The sequence below is a fragment of the Equus asinus genome, chromosome 4 (assembly GCF_041296235.1).
Source record: "Equus asinus isolate D_3611 breed Donkey chromosome 4, EquAss-T2T_v2, whole genome shotgun sequence".
NCBI classification, from domain to species: Eukaryota; Metazoa; Chordata; class Mammalia; order Perissodactyla; family Equidae; genus Equus; species Equus asinus.
In genome coordinates, this window is record NC_091793.1 from 133,545,533 (window position 1) to 133,569,457 (window position 23,925).

The 23,925-nt window shown below is 37.7% G+C and overlaps 1 long non-coding RNA gene across 1 annotated transcript; it reads right to left on the reverse strand.

Moving 5' to 3' along the window:
- Positions 1-441: 441 nt before the first annotated feature.
- LOC106834409 (uncharacterized) lies at positions 442-20,665 on the reverse strand. The gene is made up of 6 exons (XR_006526377.2): positions 20,197-20,665; positions 13,147-13,300; positions 12,289-12,367; positions 10,097-10,238; positions 7,080-7,150; positions 442-578 (listed from the first exon to the last, which is right to left on the reverse strand). It is a non-coding gene; the product is annotated as an uncharacterized lncRNA (long non-coding RNA).
- Positions 20,666-23,925: the final 3,260 nt, after the last annotated feature.

A 23,925-nucleotide genomic window follows, 5' to 3' on the forward strand; every position in this document is an offset into this window, starting at 1 on the left:
AGAGCACTGCCATCGGTATCAATGTTATTATTCAGCATCTACTAAACTTCCCGTGCTGTGAAAAAACCCAACCTCGTTCCTTTGAACTGACATTTCCCATAGAACGGGATGCCTGCAGTACGTGCTTGTGCGTCATTGTAGATACTCAAAAGCAGTACCTGTGAGGGAAAGAGTTTTTTGGAGGCAGTGAGCCACCAATAAAATGCTTAATTTTTCTGTCTGTGGATGGCATAAAGTTGATGAACTTAAAAAAAATCCATTTCTTGAGTTTACCTAGAATGAGCTTTAACCGCTTTTGTTTTGAATCATTTTTAGTAAAATGGCACAGAAATTAAGATATAATAATGGCAAGAGAAGACATGTAATGAAAGTCTGAAATTACAATCTACACTCTGTGGAAGGAATACACATGCTACAACAAATAAGTGGCATATGTCAAAGGTCCAGTTCTCAGGCAGTTGGGTGAGGAGAAGAATCAGAAGGGTCATGGGGAGGCTTCAAGTTTCGCTGTCATGTATCACGTTCCTTGTTCTCTGTGTGCGTGGGCTGATTGTCCACCCTCCAGAGCTGAGCACATTCTAGAGAAGGAAAAAACAAAGCGGTTTAGAGACAAAAGGCTTTGGCGTCAGACCCCTATAGTTTCCTGTCTTGTCTCAAAGTGATCTTGGGCAAGTCACCTCGTCTCTTTCTGACTTGGTTAGGTTTTCTCATCTGAAGACAGGAAAACAGGGTTGGAGTTAAGGTGCAAATGACTCAAAGCAGCAAAAGCTGTTACCACAATGCTTGGCACCCAGTGCTGGTTGATGAATTGTTGCCATTCTACACATCATGCTTATGTCACTCCTACTCCCAACAAAGAGACAGTGACCCACTTGATGGCTTGATTTGTGCCATATGTTTATTTACTGAATTTAATTAAATAGCCAGGATTTTGATAATTAAATATACTATTCTTGGAAATAATAGGTGGCACTTATTGATCATTTACTATATGCCTGGCATAGTGCTGAGCATGCATGCCTTGATGCATGTGGTATGCACACACACACACACACAATTCATTTTATTCTCTCCAAAAACCTATGAAATGGAGGCCAGGGAGCTTAAATCTCTCTTCTGACATCTCTCCATTATTACATGATGACAGTGGGAGTCAAATTCAGGTAGTCCCAGAGCCCAAATATTTAACACTAGGAAGAAAACTCCAGACTGAGTGATAAATGAACACAAGTAATTCATTTCAAGGATGAATCATAAGAAGGCTAGAGCACTGAGAAAGAAGAACCAACAACAGAAAAACAACCAAAGAGAATGGTACTTGGTGCCTTAGAATGAAAGATCATCTTCAGAAGGTGAAGAGATAGTCATGTGCAATGGCCATGATTTAGATTTGCTAAGTCTAAATTTGTTAGTTTTTCTTCTTTGGGGCTCAGTCTTCTCAGTTGAAAATGAGCTGTTGGACCAAATGAGCTCTAAGGTTCTTTCTCTGGTTCTAACCTACATTTTCTTCATGATTACTACTCGGCTACAAATCAGACTTCCCACTTCTCCGTGTATCACTCAGAGAGGATCCCAACTAACATTTGGTCACCTCTTCTTATACGTCAGAGCTATAAGTTGACAAGTAACTGACTCCACTACCTGACTATCAGTTTGCCAAGATGTCAAGAGCGGTTTGGTGGTGGTACAGCGGGAAAGAGGCTGGGAAGCATGGTGACCAAAGGGATCCCTTATTAGTCATGGAAGCAATATCAACATAGTGTTGGTGGGATTCCTTCGCATACAAACTCTTCTGTGAATATCCAACAAAGAAATCCACTTAAACTGAATCTGGTCACATTTAATATTTTAAGCTAGCAACCTAGCTTTTTTCCTTAAGATTTTGGGTTTTGTGCTACTGAGAAATGAAGGATGGGCTAAACAGGGTCTTTTAGCCTCAGCTGAATGGTTAAAGTTTGAGTCTCTGTCAAGAAGTCTGTTATTTCAGGCTTAACAGCATTCTCTGAAAAAGAGGCATTTTATTTTGCCTGCACCAGTGGTGCAATATGAGATGGAGATACAGAGGTGAACAGTGTGAACGTGGAGCTTGGAGGTAGGAGCAAGAGGCACTAGGTATGTTGAGAGACTCATTCTGACAGGTAGGTAATGTGGTTGAGTGGACCAAGAATCAGACAACTGAGGTCCTACGTCTAGTCTCAGCTCTCAATAGCACTGCTAAGCTGCAGTTTCCTTTCCCTAACATGGTGATAATCCCTGACATGTGCTGGGAGGTACCACGTGGTACCAGAGGGCTGTCCTGAAGAGTGAGATGATGTCGTGAAAGTGCTTTGTGAGCTATAATCACAGATGTGAAGTAGTTCTGTGACTGGCTTCATTGTAGACAGCTTAGTTGAAGGTACTCTTACACAATGATAGCAGCATCACCAAAATAAAATCTGCATAAAAGCAAGATAAGTGTTTGCAGAGATCCCTGAGCATACATAACAAAACAAGTGGTCAGAGTGTACAAGAATTTAAATGCTGGAGAAGGTGTGTGGTATCAAAGAGGAAAGTTAGCAATGAAGTCAGTCAAGGTAAATTTTTATATCTACTACATTATCTTCACATTTTAATAGTCTGGAACTGTGAAGAATGAACTGGTTAATGGAATTTTGGAAAACAGAAATTTAGGAAAAAGAATTATGACACAATATTGGGACATTTTAAAAACGTGAAATTTTAAGTGCATGCTTAAAACTATGTACTTATCCAAATTGCTATGGATATTACTTTATGGTAAAAATTACCCTAGAAAATTCTAGTGTCTTCTTTGTATCCTGAATGACTCTCTGAAACACTCAAATAACAGTCAGGTAAATATATAGCTCACCTCACTAGTGAACCTTACTGGTCAGCTACCTTAGATGATATTAAGCAAAGTGCTGAAATAACTTTGTAGTAGGGTTTCTCAACCTCGCCACTATCAGCATTTTGGACCACATAAGTCTTTGTTGTGTGGTGCTGTACTGTGCCTTGTAGGATGTTTCATTAGGTGTCTCTGCCTCTATTCAGTAGATGCCAGTAGCGCCTTTCAGTTACGACAACCAAAAATGTTCCTAGATATTGTCAAATGTCCCCTGGGGAACAAAATTATCCCCATTTGAGAGCCACTGCTCTACAGTGATATCTGAGAGGCTTCAGCTTTCAAGACTTAGAATTCCAAAAATTCTGGGATAGTAAAATTAGTTAGAGATATTATATTATAGAGAACAAATGTGCATATATTTAAATTTTGTGTTATTAACACATCTCTCAGGTTAACTCTTACTTTCTCTTTTTTTTGGTGTTGTTATGAAGATACACACTTCTCTTCATGGTTAGACAATGTGCTTCTGAAGGCAGGGACTGGGTTGTATTTGTAAGAATCTCTGTCCTCTTCTAGCTCTGCAGTCTCCTACATTTTCATCTACCTCGTATGTTTCTTTATTACACCTTCTCAGATGACTCAAAGTAGACAGAAATACAGCTGTGCCTGCCTGTCCCTTCAGCACTTTGAAATGACTACTATTCCATTAAGCTCATCTTCCACTTGCACCTGCACCTCCTGTGTCTTTAAAAAAATTATTTTTCTTCGTAGCTCATCATCTTCTAGGCATTCAGGCACATCATAGGGTCAATTTTATCTTCCTTCCCTCCTCAGCTACTCAGTTAACAAGTTGTATTATTTCTAAATCTGCAATCTCTCTCCTAACTCTCCTTTACTACCAACAATCTCTCTAAGACCCCCTAGCTTTTACTTGGACAACCATCGCTCTGGTCCAACTATCCTTCCTGCCTCCAGTCTTTGTCCATCATGTATGTCTTATACGGTTACACTGATATCCCTGAAACACCCTCACCCCAACAAATCCCTTAGCCCTCTACGGACTGACTCTACCCTACTTCTTCAACCCTATTGCTTATCATTGGAGCTGGAAATAACTTCTCCTTAACCTGGACTTCTTTAGGACTTTCTCTCTAATTTCTTTGCATAGCGTCATTTACTCTACACCATTTTTCCTTTTGTGTTTTTGATAATTTGGATTAAATTTGAGAAAGAAACACAAACTCCCTTTAAAGTCTGAAATATGCATGGGAATCAGAAAATTTACTTCAACTTAAGTACTCTAAAGTTACTTTAAAAAGTATTTGAGAGAACTACAATACGCAGATGGTTATAAAATACTTTACACGGAATTCATGCATCCCTGATGTTGATACTGTTTATTTTGCTTCTTGGAATTTAACATACAGCAGGCCTTCTTTACCTCCTCATCTTATGGTGGGACATGAATATGCAAATTTAGTTTCCATATTTTAAAAAAAATTATACATGAATCTTAATCTGCATTCCACTTCAAGAGGTATTAAAAATACTTGCTTAAGAAAGGCTGACTCTACAAAGTTCAAACGTGAAGGTAACACAAAGGATGAGAGGTGGCTGCGATTGTTGAGTGGCACTTATTGCTGCAGCCACTGGTCCATTTATTGGAGGGGAGTGAACACACATTGGATTTGCTGTTTGTCGTCAAGAATGCTAAAGCAATTGCGTGGGAGAAGGCCTTGGCTTGAGCCCAGGTTGGTAGTAAACATAGGCCATTACTAGCTGATGTCTGTTTGATGGTCTGTGTGAAATGAGTTGGTGGTCTCAATCCAGTTATTAGAAGACAGGTGTCTACATCTCAAAACATCATGACAATTGACACTAATTGGCGCCCTTGTCGGGAGTCTCAGTACAGAAGCAGAGGAATCAGTTGGGGGAGGGGAGACATGATTGTTGTCCTGCCCTTCAAGAGTTTCCTTTCCAACAACAGATGATGGAAAATCCCCCTGCCTAAAATAAAGAGATTTTTGGGAATATAAGCAGAAAGTAATACCTATTGCTAGAAGAAGAATATGTTCAGAAGATCTAGACATTTCTAATAGGGAAAGGAATTTTAGATATTTGTCCATCATGCTCTTATTTCCCTTTCCACTCCTACATCCCTTTGCATTTTAGAACAGAACTTTCGGTCCCGCTTTCGCCTCCCTTATCCCAGGGAATATGTTGTGAGAAGAAAGAACATCTCCTTGGGTATCCACTACATTCTTTTTTCAGTTCAACCTCAGACTTCTTCATGCTCCCAGTTTTCTCCCTGGATTTATGATACCTCCATTTCATGTACATAAAAGAGCTGATCATATTGGTTCAACAGCTCCCCATTAACGGATTTTTCTTCCATGGCATATTTAACTTGCGTCTACTGGGATACATGTCTCTTAGACTCTGCTGTTCATCTTTCCCCACTGTTCTGAGCTCCTGGAGGACTGGCCCTGGCTTGATTCATTTTAGCATCCCCAGCACTTGGTACCCTGCAGGGCACATATTAGATACTCAGTAAGTAAATAAAAGAAAGAAACAATGAATGAATGCATTCTTAGCCTGGTGGAGACATATATTTACATTTAGGAGTGAAGTGAAGAGTAAATATGAAAGAGACAGATTTTAAGAGACAAAGTGGCAAGAATTTGTAATTCCATTCTACTTGGTGCCTTTGAAATTCTTCTGCTCGCATTTTGAATGATTGCTTAGTGTTCCAATCCATGCAAGCCATCTTACACAATTGCTTTGTAATCGGCATAATTTAGCTTTCTAACCGACGAGCTTGCTCCAATGTGTGTTTATAACGGGAATTTCTGTGTTCTCCCTTAGAGATCATAGTCTCCCCACTGCTAAATCTATGTGAATTAATTTTATGTGAATTAATAATTTAATCAATGTGATTTTGGTTGTCATAACCAATGAATTTATTTAAGACAAAGGGGAGAATTTCATAAATATGAAAAAACATGACTATATTTTGGTGCTAGAAATAAATATATTAGAATGGTTTTATTCATATATATTAGAACTGGGTAAATGTTTGCAAGTATTTTGCTTTATTTCAAAATATAATTATGAAAATTCAAAAAAGTACTATTTAAATTATAAACCTAAAAATAACTGTCAAAATGTCTAAAAAAAGAGCTTAATTTCTTATTTTGATTATTTATTTGAATAAATTACTAATGTTCAGAATAGGAGTATTAAATGTAGCTAATGGTGAATATAAATTAGTATAAGTTGAAAAGATATGTGATAAAGTACATAAACTGAACAAAATTTTTAAATTCTAAAATTATTTGTTAAGATTCTTGACTAGAAAAATGTTTTCTTTCTTTCTGTATATAAATTTTGACTAGGGTAGTTCCCTAGAGATTTTTATGAGAAAAAAGTCAGTGTCACCTGAACATTGATTCGAAACAACTTCACAAATATGACAACTTTCATGTTGTAATTCGCAGAGATATATTTCCTTAGTTCAACGTTACACGTTTGTTTTGAACATTAGACTACCAAGCAAATAAATAACAAACCTTTACAAGTCCTTTTAGTATTGGAACCAAATAACTCATGCATTAGTTGTCAGGAGTGTGCTGTGTATTATTAAGAGTCACCATTGCAGGGTATTTATCAAAGCATGGGGACATCCAGATGCTCAGGTTGGTGACATGGGACGATATACATTTGAAATCAAAGCAAATCAATTCAGATATTGAAATCTTTAGTAAAAAAACAAGAAACGCAGATGCACTGTTGCCCTCGTTCATTCTTTAAATTTACAGGTAATTTAAAATATTTTGAATTATGAACTAAATGATACATGTCAGGCAAGCTTCCTCCCAAGATTATAGCTTTGTGTAGAGTTCACACGCATATTAGTGCTGTGTTAAATAATTCAGATCAGTTTCAAGCAGCAGAAGTTTCTGCTAAGCACTTACCAAAAATTATTTTCAGTAAAACATATGATATTGCAGACCCAGCATAGCATTTCTATTAACAATAATCAATTTGTAAGCTGATCAATGTAGGATTCACTGTCTAAGGCATCTCAATATGCTATGCTTTCATGCCTCTTGATATCATCACTAAAAGACTCATTGGATTTATTTCCTTGATGCTCATTGCAACAGTCTCTAGAAAGCAAAGCTCATGGAATGGTTTTAAATTTCATCCCTTAATTCAGTTTATGGCGCCTTACCTTCAAAGTTTTCACGTTCCCTTAAGACATATTTGCGCTCGCCTTTCTTTTTGATGGAGTTGTAATTAGTCCTGGGGAGCAGTTGTTCCCAATCAACCAGAAGGAGAAAATCACAAGTGAAGTTTTATAACAAATCATTAGGCATTCTGATATCAGACCAATGCATTATGAATTTCTGTGATATAAATGTTATATATTTTTAAAATAATTCTGCCTATTCTTATTTATTTGTGATTATTATATATTTTTTCTTATTGGCAATTATGGAGAAGACAAATATCTTGTTTTTCAAGCTGGCCAGAGGGACAGAATTTCTACCATGCACATACACAGCATTTTGCTGTAACTTATTTATTTCACACAAACAATAAAATGTAAAATATCCATTCTAACGCTGTGGCTTGCACTTAAAGGTCACAGCATTAATTTATCTTAAGTTAACGTATTTTTAAATGAAGGACATCAAAGTACTCTTTTAAAAAGACAAAGAAGGTAATTGTTTTAATGAAATAGGTACCTGATTTCATCTCACAGTCGATAACTTCATGCTATACTTTTGAATAGTGGTGGTCTCTGCCCCCGTTACTTCACTTTCTTTTTTCAAAAAAAAAATGTATTACAATTGCAAAAGTTTGGATCCCAACATTTGGATATTTAAATTTTTTTGCACGTGATTCTCTTTCTGTAAGACGAATAGTTCACTGTAGATACCAGCAAATATACCCAAGTAGAAATAATGTGCTACAACTTATCTTTGGTAATCATAAACTCTTTAAGGAGAAGAAAAATGAAAACAGTCATTTAGTGTGAAATAGCTTTTGATAAGATACTGCAGGATACACAGAGACTGGAGGTTATTATTCTTCTTGTATAGTTAAAAATACACAAACACACATACACACAGATGTAAACAATATGCTGAGGTGTAGCCCACATTGATACTAAGGGAGCACATGGGCACATTCAGGTCTAGACGGTGGCCCCTCAAGGTGGGATTTAATCAAAATTTTGAAAAATTCTGCTAAAGCTGGCAAGGGAAGTTAATGTTTCCCTGACCTTGGAAGTTAGTTCTGACTTTTCCACTGCAAAAAGCTGGCATTTTGTAATGAAATTGTATCAGTAAATTTTAGCAAAGGCATGTATTTTTCATGTTCTGGCTCCAAGTAAAAATTGAACAACCTTCGGTGCAAGAGCGTGGACGACTTCTGTGCCATTTATAGAACACTTGAAGTGAGGTTAAACATCTCCCTTGCTATTTGGGAACCAGATAAAAAAAGTTTTGGCAGGGCCCCTTATTAAGTGTGTGTCTGTGTATCTCCCTTTTTCTGTGTGTTTGTGTGTCTGAGGAAGGGCATGAATTGGAGTAGAGGGAGTTCTCCATCAGCTGTCTCTGCAATGTGCCATATGATTAAAGAATTTATGGAGAATGTTACCCCGTGGTCTGTCAGATACATTTTCCCTTCAGATGCAGCGAAAAAGTTTGCTTGATGTCTAATCAAGGAACGCTGCTTCTTCAGATTTGAAGGAGAACTCAGAAAGTTAGTTTTTTTTTATTCTTCTTCATTTAAGTATTATTTTTTAATTGCAGCGTATTAAACATAAAATCTGGTACAATCTTTAAAAATAAATAGGACCTAACTATAAATGGGCCCTGTTGTGTTTTTATCTTTGACAAGCAAGTAATTGCTTCTCAAATTTATCAGTTTGTTTATGCAAAAACCATTTACCAAGCCTAGCTCAAAAGCATCAATTTCATCATTATCATCTTATTAATTTAGCCAAGCTATAACACAGCTGATTATTCCTGAGTAATATCCTCCGCAGCACATCATGTGTGGCAAAACCATCTGTACAGTACCTATTTAATAAATAAACCCTCGGCGAAATGTCTCTGTTTATTGAGAACTAATGTTTATAGAAAATATAATGGAACTCAATAAATAACTCAGCTTCATCAACCTGCATATGAATCAGTGCGAAGAACGCTGACATCATCACCTTTCAAGTACCAGAGAAAGCAAAATTACCCAAAAGAGCTATAGAGTCAATATTAAGGCATTAAAACTGCAATGAAGGCATATTAATGCTTAAAACTTCATTGTTGGCGGTGGAATTGGCACAATGGACATATTTTATAACTCTAGGAATACTTAAGCTTTATGGCTGCTGCTTTGTTGACTGCCTTGCACTTAATGTAGTTTTCCACTTTAAATAAAAAAAACCCTCAAGATCTTTAAAAAAAAAACCAAGAAAATTGCTGATTCTAAGCATTCATTTTTAAAATAATGCAAACTGCTGATTCCAATTGTTCAGATTTAAGAAAAAAAAAGCCAATTTCTTTAACTCCATGCTTCCTGAATTCATATCAGTAACAACTAGATATTTTGAGGCAAAGCCTTTTTTAACAAATCACAAATTTTTAAAAGAAATTATTCTGAGTGATATCAGTAGTATGGAGAATTTGACAATGATTAAATCATTTTGCAAAGAAAAGCCAAGTTAGCATGTCTTAGATCATTATTATTAACAATGTATATTAATAATTATATATATGCCCCAAATATAAAGTGCGCAATTACTTAGCATATTCATATTGACTCTCATAACTACTATATTAAAGAAATTCAGATTAATGACCTGAATTTTTATGCTAGTACAAATCTAATGAAGCAAAGTAGATTTTTTTTGAAATAGATCAAGAAAATGGGTTCATTTCTTATAACTTCTTTTAAAAGTCTATCTGTCCACACTTTGCTTTCCAAAAATTAAAGTTCACTGAAAAGAGAGAAAAGAAAAACCCCAAACAAAATGGTTTTCATTCACATCTAAGGAATGACCTTCATTGACCTTTGAATGCAACTCTATTTTTGAGCATCAATCTGGTCCCCTTCCACCTTGAAGCCTCCTTGTCACGCAGCTTAAAAGCTCCCCATCTCCCAGGGCCCACAAGACTACAGATTTTTACCAAGGCCCACACCTGATGTAATTTAAAAGCGAGGGAAATTGCAGGCACTGACCTGTTGCTATGGCCCTCTCAGCTCATTCTGCAGGCCTTGCTTCTCCTCCACTTGGGCATCTCGGAGACCCACCTGGCTGACTCTTCTAGGTGAAGACTCGTGTGTTCACACGTTGAAGACGCTTTCCTGGTCCCTGAGATCCCTGCAAAGTTTGAACAGTAAGGGCACAGAGCTCTGATAGATCTTTCAAATGTCAATCTAAAAGCAGAGTGTTTTTTGTTTTGTTTCGCTGTTGTTCAAAACATTTATTTGTAAGTTTTACCAGGGAAGGGGGCCAAAGTGTGACAACTCAAGAAGGGGTAAGATCCTATAATCTGCAGACATCAGCTTTGTTTCCTAGATGCTGGTTCCATTATTTTAGATGTACAAATTTATTTATTTATTTTTTTTAGTGTTTCAATTTATGCAGTGGGCACTGTGGTTTGCACAGAGCCTACCCATTCCCCAAACCTAGGAGGGCTCGGGGCTAATCCTAACAGAATCCCTGTACCTCCTAAATTAGGCCAATGCCTCAAACAAAATGAGTACCACATCAAAAGAGCAGAAAGATAGTGAAATGGTGCCAGTAATTGCCTTGTGGGGCAACTCAGCTTAAACAACTCACAGCTTGCAAACACTGCACCCACACTACCCAGAAGAATACTTTTGTTCCAGTGTTTAAATTGCAAGCTACAGAGCCAACAACTCCGAAACCCCTCTGTTTGAGAGCCAGAGCACGCAGTGTGCCCCTGACATATGTCTATAAGTAAACCTGCGTCTGGCACGTCAGCAGTTTTGGAAAGCTTGGGTTTGGTGACCAAAGTCAACTTCCCACATATTCTGTCACAGTTGGGCCCGGATCAGCAAAAAGGCTCTTGGATTGACTAACTGATTACATTTACTTTAAGATGACCTGTGGTTTAAAACAGCAAAAATGGAGGAATGCGAGCAAAGAAGCCTCATTCTGTCAAGTGGCTCACACCCAGAGGGCTCCTGAGATTAAGCAGAGTAAATTTTTATCTATTTCTTTGGGAGTCTACTTCAGTGTCTAGCCTCCCATTGTGTAATCCATAAAGTCACTTTCATTCCATTTTAAGAAATCAATTTTAGATATTTCTGATGAGAGGTGATGTCAGGCCTTAGCATTTTGAGGCAAGAAATCAAAATACGAATTCCAATCATGCAGCGTACCATGGGCAACAATCAGGCTGTGCGCGAGAGAGAGGGAGGGTGGGCCTCCTGTCAAACGCGAGAAATTTGGGTAGTTTTCATTGCACTGGCCTGACACAGACCTTAAACAAATCCACCTTGATCTAGTCCTTAGGACCTATTTTTAAAAGAGTAGTAATTTAGCTTATATCTGCTAAGAACCAGTAGCAAGGACCACTGAGCGTGACAGACCACAGTTCAAGGTTATAAAGCTAAAGCCACGGATTCAAAGGCGAACCCTCCCCATAGGCGAGGCATCCTCTGCAGAAATCCAAGAACTGGGAAATCAAGTGTCTATCTGTGAAAAATTCTCAACTTGATAAATGGGCACCATTATGAAATAGGTGGCACATTTTTGGGGCTTTCTTTCATCTTTACAAGGAATGGAAGAATTTAGAGCTCCAAAGAAAATATTATAATAAATACCAATAAGGAGATGGTAGTTTCAGTTGGACGATTTTAGCCACAGTAAAATATATTCATTTGTTCATCCATGCAATCATGCCACGATATTTATAGGGTGCCCACACCGTGCCAGGCGCTCGGACACAACAGTGAGTGCAAGAAAACATTGCCCCAGGTTCACAGAGCGCACAATTTGGTGGAGAATTGAAAGGTTATAGAAACAAACGCAAAATTCAACCGCGAGAAGGCTATGAAAGGCAGACTTAAGATAGGGGTGGGGAGAACATTTCAGACAAAGGAAACAGCCCCTTAAAACACCCGCATGTAAAGGAATCCATGGGGCATACAAAGAATTGAAGGAATACTGTGATTAGATAGTACCTAGTAAGAGAAATCTGGTGAGAGACGGACCTGGAGAAGTTGGTAGGGTTTGATGTTAAGAACTTTGGTCTTTAAAGCAATGTTATAGTTAATCCATGCCGTCCATGGCTCTTTGTTCAGAGAACTTACTACAGAGTCCCATGGCAGAAATTATTTGCCATCAGCTGGCACTACAATATTATTCACTCCTTCAACTGACATTTTATTAAACACCTTACCATGCAAGGAACAGGTATTGGAAATATAATGGTGATCCACACGGACATGGTCCCTGCTACCATGAAACTTGCAGTGTATCTGAAAAGACAAACTTTAGATAAATACAAGTGTACCAAGTGTTATAAAAAAAGAAGTGCAAGGTTTATGACGGGAGGCCATTTCAGTGGGGTGAGTTGGGGATGCTTCCCTGAGGATGTGATTTAAGCCGATGTATAAAGAAGACCCAGAGCTGAGAACCATAAGATGCCCAGCATAGATAGCAAGGAAGAGAGTGGCAGGAGGTGAAGTGAAAGACAGAGGGAATGCAGGGCTTGCAGCCTCAGTGACTATTTCCAGCTGACCATGAAAACTATGGTTTTGCTCAACCCTGGACAAAGTGGCTGCTTTCTTACATTTTTCTTCTGAACCTGCAGGAATACATGTGTTTGGAAGCACGAGGACTTTGTGCAGGAGTTCATCCTAGCACACATGGGTTAGCCTGGGTGAGGGCCCCAACGCCCACTGCTGTGCGAGGGCCACGCTTGTCCACAGTCCCGTGGTAGGTATGGCCGCAGCGACCCATGAGTGTGCTCTTTCTTGATGGGTCATCTGTTGTCCTTGGATCCCAATTAAAGCAGTGGGATCCTGCTTCCGCGGTCAGCATCACCTAAGCTGGGAGTGGAATGTGGTTGATGATTATGACTACCTCTCATTTTCTCCTTTGTTCTTATTTTTTCTTTTTTTGGGAAACTCACATGGACATACATAAACCCTCTTTCTCCCATTTTCCTCCCAGGAAAGGAAAGGAAGGAAAGGAAGGGATTGGACATCCTGGGCTGAAGCAGACAGAATGGTGGGTTAAGCTGAAATGGACTCACTGTGGTTTATAGACTTCCTAAATGTTCCAGTTCTCTGCACCATTCTGACAGGGAATGCATTGCTTTGAAGGGTTCCACAGTCTTCGCTGCTCCTTACTTGCACTTTATTTCATATAGGGGCTCAGACCAAAAACAACAGCCACAGGAAGAGGTACTGGAATAATTGAAAATCAATTCAGTACTGCAGAATTCTGAGCACTTATGTGCTACAGGCTTAGACACCACTATCCACACTATAGGAGTTTCTCTTGTGTCCCACACCACAAGAGAATAACTCTTTATTTCACAGATGGACACGTTTATGGCCTAAAATGTCACACTGACCAGAGGCCTGTGTCTTAACATGTTACATTGATTGTTTCAGCTTTTTACTGGTTACATAGAAAGGGATGCTTACACTAAAGCATTAATGACACTAAATATTAAATTAGTTGCAGCCCAGGAAATTGAAACTGTTAGAGTAAGTTTATAGAAAAAAACACATTTTATACATTTCTTTTAGATTCAACCTCTTAGTTTAATAAAAGCTATTTACTATTTTTTTAAAGTTTTCATACAACTGTTCATACTGCTGAGGTAAGCGATATGAATGTCACTTTGCTTGCAGAAAGGAAAAAATAAGATTTACAAATACTTTCTGACATTGTTTATAAAATTTACAATGTAGTTTAGTCCAAAGAGGCATTTCCTACTTAATGCATTTTAAATTATTTGTGTTTGTTTTAACCTCTCTCCTATAAATTTGTAGTCATTCTGGCAAGCCAGATTATAGGCATCCTGGTGGTTCCTGTTTACCAAAAGGGGGGGACAGATTTGATTAGAGAGGGGTGTCTTGGGTGAGACGTGCCATTCCTGATACAGTGAAGTCTTCACACAGCAGGGTGATGAAGAGCTTGTTGGAACTGGGCTGGGCATCACTTCATTATCATTTCTGCCTCTTCATTTGCTGATAGAGTATTGCAGGATGCTAAAGATTGATTTCTCTTGCTGTGCCCGAATTTGCAAACACAAGAGCTATCTCAGGAACGTTTCATCACCAATGTAAATCAGCATAGGATAACTGTTTAAAGATTTTGCCTAGTCACGATCATTCACAAAAGAAGGTAGAACTTGGTTAGCGTTCTTGTGATTTAGCACTCCAATGAAGAAAAGCGCACCCAAAGTCTTGAATTGTTATTGCTTTTTAATAGCATTTGAGTAATTTTTATTTCTTTACTTGGTCCTTCAAAAAAAAAGATCAAGAACGTACCTACTTGTAGGATAAATCTTGCCTACTTTTTTTTTTTAAGTTTCTCTTACTGCTGAATGGGGCCGAGTCTAGATAATATAGCTACATTAAAATAGGCAGTTTGATTTTTTTTTTTAAAGTCATTTAGAGAATGATCGCCACCTGGTTGGTCAGAATGTCCTCAGGGTGACAGAGTAGGTGCTAAGTAAAGCCGACTTAATAGTTGATGTGCCTTTAAATCTCTCGGTCACCTGCTATCATGGAGACACAGTATTTAACTACAGACCACCAATGCACGTGTCTGAAAACGATGTGAAAACTTTTACTGACTAAAGAGAAGTTTACAGTAGAATCAGGAGATTGTTGGTGAAATTACTTACTCCATTGTTATACATTTTTTATTAAGCAAATACTTTGTAAATATCACCGTGCTTATGCTAAGGGAATCTTCAAGTTCATGTTAAAATATTCACCAGGTCAGGGATTTTCAACCATATTAGACCCAATGCCCCCTTTTGATAATACATATTTTGTGATGCTGAGTTTAATAATCAAATCAAATTCAAAGATAATACCTACCTACAGACATCATTTAAAAAAATGTGTAATGTCGTAATTATAATACATAGTAAATATGAAAGAAAAATATATAACAAGATCATATATATGTAATCTGTAAATGCTCTGACACCACCATGCTAGTAGACAAAAACACCCATCAAAATGTTTAAAACGCCCCTAGGTAGTGGGGTCATTCCTCTTGAGAACCATTACAGGAGTCACAGAGTTCCCAGAGATCTGGGAACATACCTGTTTTATTCTTTGCTAGACATCCAGTTCTATATATGGTATTTGGCACGGAATAAGTGCTCAATAAATATTTATACAGTAACTGTTGAATGAGCAAAAGAAAAGAAACCCACCCAAATCCAAACCTTCTCCTTCAGGAATTTATCATCTAGCTGGGATGGCAGTTCAGTAACACACAAAGCAAGGCGTTGGCTCCCCACGCGTTCCAAGCCTCGGGTGCATGGTGTGCGCTGAGGAATTGCACAGGGGCCTGGCCCCGCGCAGCCGCGAGCTGAGAAGGCTGCTGCGGGGCTCAGACATGGGTGCCGCGGTGCGGTTGTGCAGTCAAACTGCACTCTGCGAGGCGCGGCTCTGTGCCGGGCGCTGGGTCAGGCGCAGGGGACACGCAGCTTCGTATGGCCCTGTTCTCCCGGAGGGTCGCCAGCCTCCGCGTGTGTCAGAAGCCCTGGAGGAATGGTTAAATGCATATTCCTAGGCCCAACCTCAGATCTTCTGATCTGCATTTTAAGCAAGTGTTGGAGACAAATTCTGGCCTAGCTCCTGGGTCTCACTACAAGAAACAACAGATCCGGTGGACAAAGATCCCAATGTGTTCCTCCTGAGAATTTTCAGTATTTGGAACATGAATGGCAACCCTTGGGCGAGTTTTGAGAATCATCTTGAAAGAGAATTTCTTATAGTCATTTCGTAAATAAAGTGAATGCAAAAGATAAGAGTGTGTATTTTTAAGACTTCATTTATAAGATTGATGCTGTTTGTAAAACACTATTGTTTTAACATTCTTGTGACAGTAAAAATAGTCTTGATTATAGGTGGGACAATTGTATTTGTTTTTTTTTGCTAGTATTGCAAATAGAAATGTATTGAGGATGGAAATATATTGAGGAGGAAAAAGTTCTGCTTTGTAAGATGATTTTTTTTGAGTGGGATCTTTAAATATTTAAAATCAAGTTCTGTTTCGTTTTTTCTTTGTTTCCTGCTCCCTGCCATCTTTATAAAAGCCATTTTGACTTAAATGGTGATGTGAGGCATAATTTAATAAAACAAATTAGTTATATCTTTCATTAGAAACTTTAAAAGTTGTCTTATTAACACCATCTTATACTAAAATTATTTCTAGGAATTTTTTTTATTGCCTTACAATTGCTTTTTAAGAAATGTTTTAGGGTTAACCAAAGTGTTTACAGTTTTTCTCATTAGGTTAATACTTTATTTTCATGTGCCTTGTCTGAAGTTTTTAACTGTAATTAAAATCATAATGTCTCTCATGACACATGCCCTTCTAATAATATACAAAATTATTGACAAAATATTTAAATATAATTTAACTGCCCTGTTTACAAACAGAGCAGCTCACTTCTCAATATATCAAAGGTTTTTTGACTTTATATATTTGAATCTGCTTTTTAAAAAGATAAATGGGTGGAAGCAGAATGAAAGACTTTGCAGGTTCTATTATAGCATACCCCATAGCTCAAAATAAAGGGGAGACAGTTATTCGGGCAAATAAAGACCCACAGTTGTGGATAATTCCATTACCTCTTCCTTCAGGTGAGGCCCCCACCCTGATGGTCGCTCACTGCCACACCCTCTCTGAACCTCATCCTCAGGAGAATCAAGCAACCAACCAAAGAACTCTAATTGTGAATCACAGATGATCTGCCTTTTTTATAACCATATTCAAATTAATCACAAATTCACAAATTATAAAAAGCAATCAACTGATAGTGCAATCAATAGCTTTGTCTGCATGATGCTAAACAATTGGTTTTATTAATTTTCTGCACTGATTCTTTTTCTTTTTAAACTGGTTTTAGTGCCTCTAATACCCAGCCTTTTTTTTTCTCAATAAGAGAATTTATAGAGCCCTGAAGATTATAGTCTTCTTTCTTTCAAAACTAGTAATTCTCTTTGCACGTTTAAAGTAAGCAGGATGATTGAAAAAATATTCAGTTTATTGCTTTAAGCTTGTAAATGATATGAAGGTTGCTTTTTTATTCTAAGTTGTTAAGATAAGCTTAACATAAAGGACTAGATGTGTCTTTAGTGAGACACATTTTTACAAAAAGCTTTCCAAAGATAATTTGCATGGGGGAAATCTTTTGCTCAGATGTGTTATTTTGTGGGTATAAATTCAATTGGTTGGTGAGTATTCTGAATAATTCCTGATTTTCAGTTAGATTTCCTTATTTTATTTTGTATATGACCACTGAAAATTTACAGAACAAAATTTGATTGAATTTCCACTTAGACCCTTTCCGAGGAGACTCAGTGATGGAAGTTAGCAAAAGGTTACATTTTGAGAGGGCCTTCTCTTTCCTATCTATTCTCAGACTGAGGATAACATTTTAAAAAATGACCCAGCATATATTATATTCAAATGGAGAAATGATTTTTAACATCAACATATGTAGATTTCCATAGACTTTCTGATGTTCACTTAATGACTGAATACTCAAGGAATTAGGTACAACTATACACAGACAGGCACACACAGAGGACTGGCCCAGGGCAGTCGACATTGTGCCTGGGACTGACTCAAACTGAGCTGATAAGAGTGGAAATGTGTGAAGCCTGGGTGCTCCAAAGATCAGGCCATAGTTACTCAAGATAGGTAATAGGACACAGGAACAGTCCCTCCTGCAGGGAGAGTCCAAGAAAGTTTAGCGAGTAGATTCTAAAGTTCTGTCCAGAGAATCCAAAACCATCACCCATGGAGCTTAATTCTGAATTTCCGGCCCAGACAAAACTCCGATTAAATTCAATGAGTGTTTCTCATTTTAGAAAGCCGTGCATGTGCATGCCATGTTCTTTTCTTAGATAAAAACATACCCACAGCTCCTTCCATACAAAATGAAACCAAACACATTTAGAACACGTGTAAGCCATTTCTCTATGGGAAAGGCCATTTGTGGTTAACACAGAAAGTATTTATGGTTTCACTGTTAATTGTGGTTTCTTTGTATTAGGCAAAAAAGGTAGCATTTTTCATGGTAGGAATCGTATGAAAGCAATAGCCTTTCTAAAAAATGTCCGAATTTTCTGGGGCATGAGGAAGGGGCTGAATTTACGATATCTTCTAAACACCAAAGGAGTATATACAATCTATGATTGTGTTTTCAATTTGAATAAAAGTTTACTTAAAATTGTGTTAATTGCACTTTGGTACATTTCCACAAGTCAAGTCTGTATAATCAACATTATATAATATTTAAGGCTTGGGTGCATTTTAGTTTTTAGTTTAAAATTGTTATCTAGGTATACTAAAGTTTCTTTCTGGACCAATGCTATTTTTGGAAATTGTTAATTCCAATTTATTTTGGAAATTGTTAATTTTGCAAATGTTAATTTGTAAATGTTAATTCATTTAATCAAATCAGTGGTCTGGCTGGCTTCTTTCCTTTCTTCCTTCCTTCCTTTCCTTCTTTCTTTCCTTCCTTTTTTTCAATTAAAAATTGAAGAATCATTACCATGTCAAAATATTTTAATTACTTCATATTACTAAAAGTATAATTTTAATTTCACACTGCATTTTCGCAAGGTTTCTTTAATGTGGGTGAATGAATCTAAAGGTTAACCAAATATGAAAACAGCCAGATTCATTAATTTAAATGTACGTTTGTGGGGTCTGCCCACTAATATTTTTTTTAGCAGGCATTTCTACAAGGGCTGTGTTTTAACATCTGAATGTATCCCAAATACATTATTAGAAGATGCAAAGGAGAGACAATTGTGATTATTAGGTCACAAGCAGAATACTTAGGAAGATTACCATAGCAAACAGTTTTTCTTAAGTAGTCTAGCTTTTATTACCTACAGGAAAGAATATATTTTATAATTTCATCATTATACAATTTTAGTAACAATTTCAGAGAAAGCAATGATATAAAAATATTAGTTTATACCTTATTAAATTCCATAAGAAAACACAAGTGTTTAAACCGTATGATTCTAATTGCCTCTTTTTGAATGCGAAAACCATTCTTTACGAAAAAATACTTAAAGTATAATTTAACAATTTAACCACATACATTTATGTATATCCCATGAATGTATGTGAAATTGAGTCTAAATGAACATTTTATGATGTTAAGCACAGTTTTCCAAAGATCTGCATTTATTCAATGATCATGTGAAAGGCTGTTAACTTCAATAAATACTGCAGTGCCCATCGCTAAGCATTTATGTAATTCTGGGTTTTAATTTAATAGTTACAAACACCAGATACATGGGTGCTTTTAAATTTCACCAATATTAGTATTCAGAATACTTCCAATAAAAATTTTTAGAGGTTTTGGCATATATTTTGCCTCTCCTTTTTCTTACAAATGGAAAATCAAACTGGAATATATTATTACATATGAAATTTATTAACTTTGATTTGCTGATATACCCTAAAACATTATGCCTCTCAAAAACATATTGCAATATATTTTATACAGTGTATAATATTGAATATTAGCATAACATATTTGACATAATATTTGTATGTACATTAAGATAGTATTTTGAAATATATTGATAACCATGGGATATGTCTTTCATATCTTCTTGTGATTTTTATATTGAAAGTCACTAACAATTTAAGGAATAATGTTCATAGAAGTAAATACTTTTCTGTGCAGTCTTTACAAAAAGGAATAAAATCTCAACTAGAACATTTCAATAAATATGTTGCATTTTCTTTTTATGTTACTAACATGAGATGCAAATCATTTCTGATCCTAGATACGGTTTTCTTTTGCATAGCAGAATACAATGTGTTCCTTTTCACTATTATTTTCATGTTTATTCAAATATTGATGTAAAATAAGCGAAGACCAAAAACAGGCTTCACTAATACATTGTATTTTCTTTAGTTGTAGGCAATAGGTGGTGAGAGTCAAACAGAAGAAAAAGCCATGCAAAAGTTTTTCATCTTTTGCTGTCACAAATATGTCAAAATAGGAATTCATAGTGTCCACATATTTCTTAGGCTTTAAAGTCACATTTTCTCAGCCGAGGTTTCTTACCTTCCTTTCCCTGCCGCCTTTTTGGGAATCCTCAAACACGCCGCTCCGTTCTTTCCTTGTCATCCGCTTGCGTTGCGCACGTCAGCCTGTAGGGGGCACTCCTCAGCTGCCACAAAGACAATCTTGTGATCAGTCCTTTTTGTGGCTGTGAGACGTATTTAACATTCATTATTTTATCAAGGCGTTGAGTCTAAAAAGACTTCGTAGTTCATCTTTAAAGCACATATAGCCATAATTGAGTAAAAAAAAAAAAATGTCACATAGGTATCAAGGTGGGCATTTGGATTCCTGAGGATGTCAATAATGTTAAAAATGTATAATACTGCATTATGCCTGGGTAAGTAAGTACTTTTCAGAGCTGTCTTCTTGTTATTCTTTTCTTCTTGGAGCTCAGGGTGGATTTTATAATACCCAGATTTTTATTACTGTACCTCAGGTCTTGTCTCTTTGCCTTGAGGACTCCCAGAGAGCAGAGTGTAGAATGATCATGATTTATGTTTGGGAAGAGGAACCACAGAGTTTTTACATAGAATTACTGTGCGTGCCCTACACTGAAGCTTATAAACAGCTTATCTTTAATGGGAGTGAAATATTGAATTTAAGATTGTGTGTGGCCTTTTCTCCGCTCCCTTCCCTCCACTTTCACTTCCCTTCACCGCCCATCCCAAACAGACTCTACTTGTGTGGCAATCCTACGAACTCTTTCCATGCATAATGACGTTGGCCTCTCACATGTCTACACCTTCTGGGTTCATGTCAGCCTCTGATACGGCTGCTTTGGCCTTTTACAGCTTTCATACTTACCTCTCAGAGAGACCAGCAGCATTAACTAGTCTATGCCGGGGACTGACTTTCTTTCCACGTTCAGTTTCTGACTTGCCTCTGGGCCAGCTGCCCGTCACCCTGCTGAGGAATGCCGCTCCCTGTGACTGCACTCGCCTCACTCCTATCTGAGACCAGCCCCTCCACTTGGTCGCAGATTCCCTCACTCTTCCTAACGCCGGATGCTACTTCCACAGTTGCCTGCTCTCTCCCCTCATCAGCAAACTTTCCCTCTCTCTGCTTGCATTCTAACGTCCATTGATGTTTCCAACATCAATACAGCAGCAGTTCAATGTCAGCTCGCGTCAACTCTTTTCTCAGAACGTGCCAGTGGTTCCCTATCTCACAGTCAGTCCTGTTAAGGGCCCACCATCTGTACGGGATCTGACCCCTGAGAGACCTCTGGCCTCATCTCCTACTCTTCCCTCTGGCTCCCTTCACACCAGCCACATGCCTCTCCTTGCACTGGTTTAATAATCCAAGTAAGTGCCCAACTCAGAGGCTCTTCAATTGTAATTTTCTCAGCCGGGGTGCTCCTCCCCCAGGGGCCTTCCTGACTCACTCCCTCAGGTCCATAAAGATCTTTCCCCAAAGTCACCTCCACAGTGGGAAGAACTTCCCTGACCACCCTATTTAAAACAACAACCCTTGCCTGCTGGAGCCTGCATTTCGTTTCCCATCTCCTGTCTTTATTCTTTTCCATGGCACTTATCAGCATCTGACTACCAGATATTTCACTTGTTCATCGGTTATTGTTCCAGGGGCCGGGGTTTTTCAAAGTTTTGCGTCTGCCGTGGCATCTTCGCTAAAGATACCCGATGTGGGGTAGGCTCTCCGGAATATTTGCTAAATGAATACCCCATTTTAGTGTATCATCTGCTAAAGGACCTATGTCCAAATTTGGGACTCAGCCAGGATTGGAATTGTGTTTCGTCTTTTCTGTTTCAAAGCTTGCTTTTTGCTTTAGATGAGTTCCTCAAAGTGACGCCACTTTATCTTGTCTTGGTGTCTTTGGTTATTCTCTTTAGTTGACTTAGAACACCTTGCTCTTTTTACCTTTAATAAATATCTGATGCAATAATTTGTTAGAGACGTCAGGACCTTTTTTCTTGGAGGGGGCATCTTTTTGAGGGGGATGGAGTTATTGGGGCTCAGGAAATCAAATCCCTTGAGGAAGGACTTCCCCACTTTGGGTAAAATGATAAATCACTCCTGAGTTGAACAAACTTTCTTGAGCAGAAAAATTCAGTAAAAGGCTTCTCCTTCTACAGAATTTTGAGGATTTGGTAGAAGTAGCTGGTTATAGGCCCTTATCTTTCCTGCTTCTCCTTGCCTTCTCCTCACACCCCAATGCCCTCAAGGTTATTGTGACCACAGGGATCACTTTTTAAATCTTTCACCTACAAGAGAGTGACATGTTTAATTCTGTGCATCAAATTATATGACCGAAGGGTGCTACTTTACCTAAGTGCAGAAGATGCTATGGAGAAAGGAACCAGTATTTGTTTGGGTCAAGGATTGTGCTAGGCCTGTTTCATATATCAGCTTAGTAATCCTTAACACAACCCATTATATAGACAAAGAAACTGACATTGGAGAGATTGTATAACTTTCCCAAGATCTCATATTCAGTAAGTTAGGGTGCTTGGGTTCAGAGATTTGCCTGTTTCTCAAATTTGTATTCCTTTCAATGCATTATGCTGCCTTCTGTATTATCAGCTTGACATAATTTGCTGTAACGTCTGAAATGCTTTATAGATAGTGTTCAGAAAGTAATATGTGTGTCTACTGGATGTTGACAGTCAACAAAGTCACATAGCTATGTGAGATAATAATAGTTGTGACTTATTGCACCAGGTCCTATTCTAATCTTTTGTTAGATGTTCTCTCTAATCTTTACAACAATCCTAAAGTGATGGTATTGTCATCATCATCATTTTACAGAGAAGGAAATTGGAGCTTATAGAAGTAATCTTCCTGATTTTAAAGATGCTGATACCTGGGCTGCTACCTAGAACAATAAATCCGATTTTTATGTCTTTTACTCCCTCACTTTATTCAGGTGTCTACTCAAATGTCACCTCGTCAGAAAGCCCCTCTCTAATCAAGTTATCTAGATAGTTCTACCTCTGGATAGTGTTCTCTTAGTCTGCTTAATTTTTTTTTAAAACCTATTACCACCTATACATTATATATTTACTTATCTGTTGTCTGCCTTTCTTTCCCAGCTAAAATACAAGCTGTGTGAGCTTAGGAACGCTGTTTGCTTTCTGCTGTATCTGCTGCGCTTAAAACTGAAACATGGTAGATACACAATAAATATCAGTCAAGTTCATGTGAAGAAGTGTGGAGCTGAAAGTGCAGGTGAAATTGGATGAATCTGGGTGAATTGGATAAAGGGGATGAGGGAATCTCTGAATAAAAGAGGGCAGAAGAGAGAGGACTAGATCAGAATAGACCGTCAGGTGAGAAGCATTGAAGAGATGAGAAGATTTCAATTCTTCTGAAAACAGACCTTGTGAACATGGAAAGGAAGATTGCCCTTTTATATAAGATGATGGGGCTCTTAGGTAATATGTATTTTATGTCAGAGGAGATTATTAAAATTCTCAGCGTCTGTTGTTTAAAAGAGTAGGGTTTCAGAGTAAAGGGGTATTCAGAATCTGAGATAAAACTTTGACTCTAGAATAAAGAGAAAAAGACTATTTTCGGATACTGATAAGAAAACGTTTTTAATTGTAGAATTAATCTGAAGATATGTAAGCTACTAAAGAGTTGAAGATGTCTGTAATATTTCATAATCAAAAGAAATGAAAATTGAAAAAAGAAAAGACTCAGAGGAAATTAAGGTACTGAGACAGTAGGTAACTTGCTGAAGGTCACATGGCTTGTGAGTGGCAGAACCCA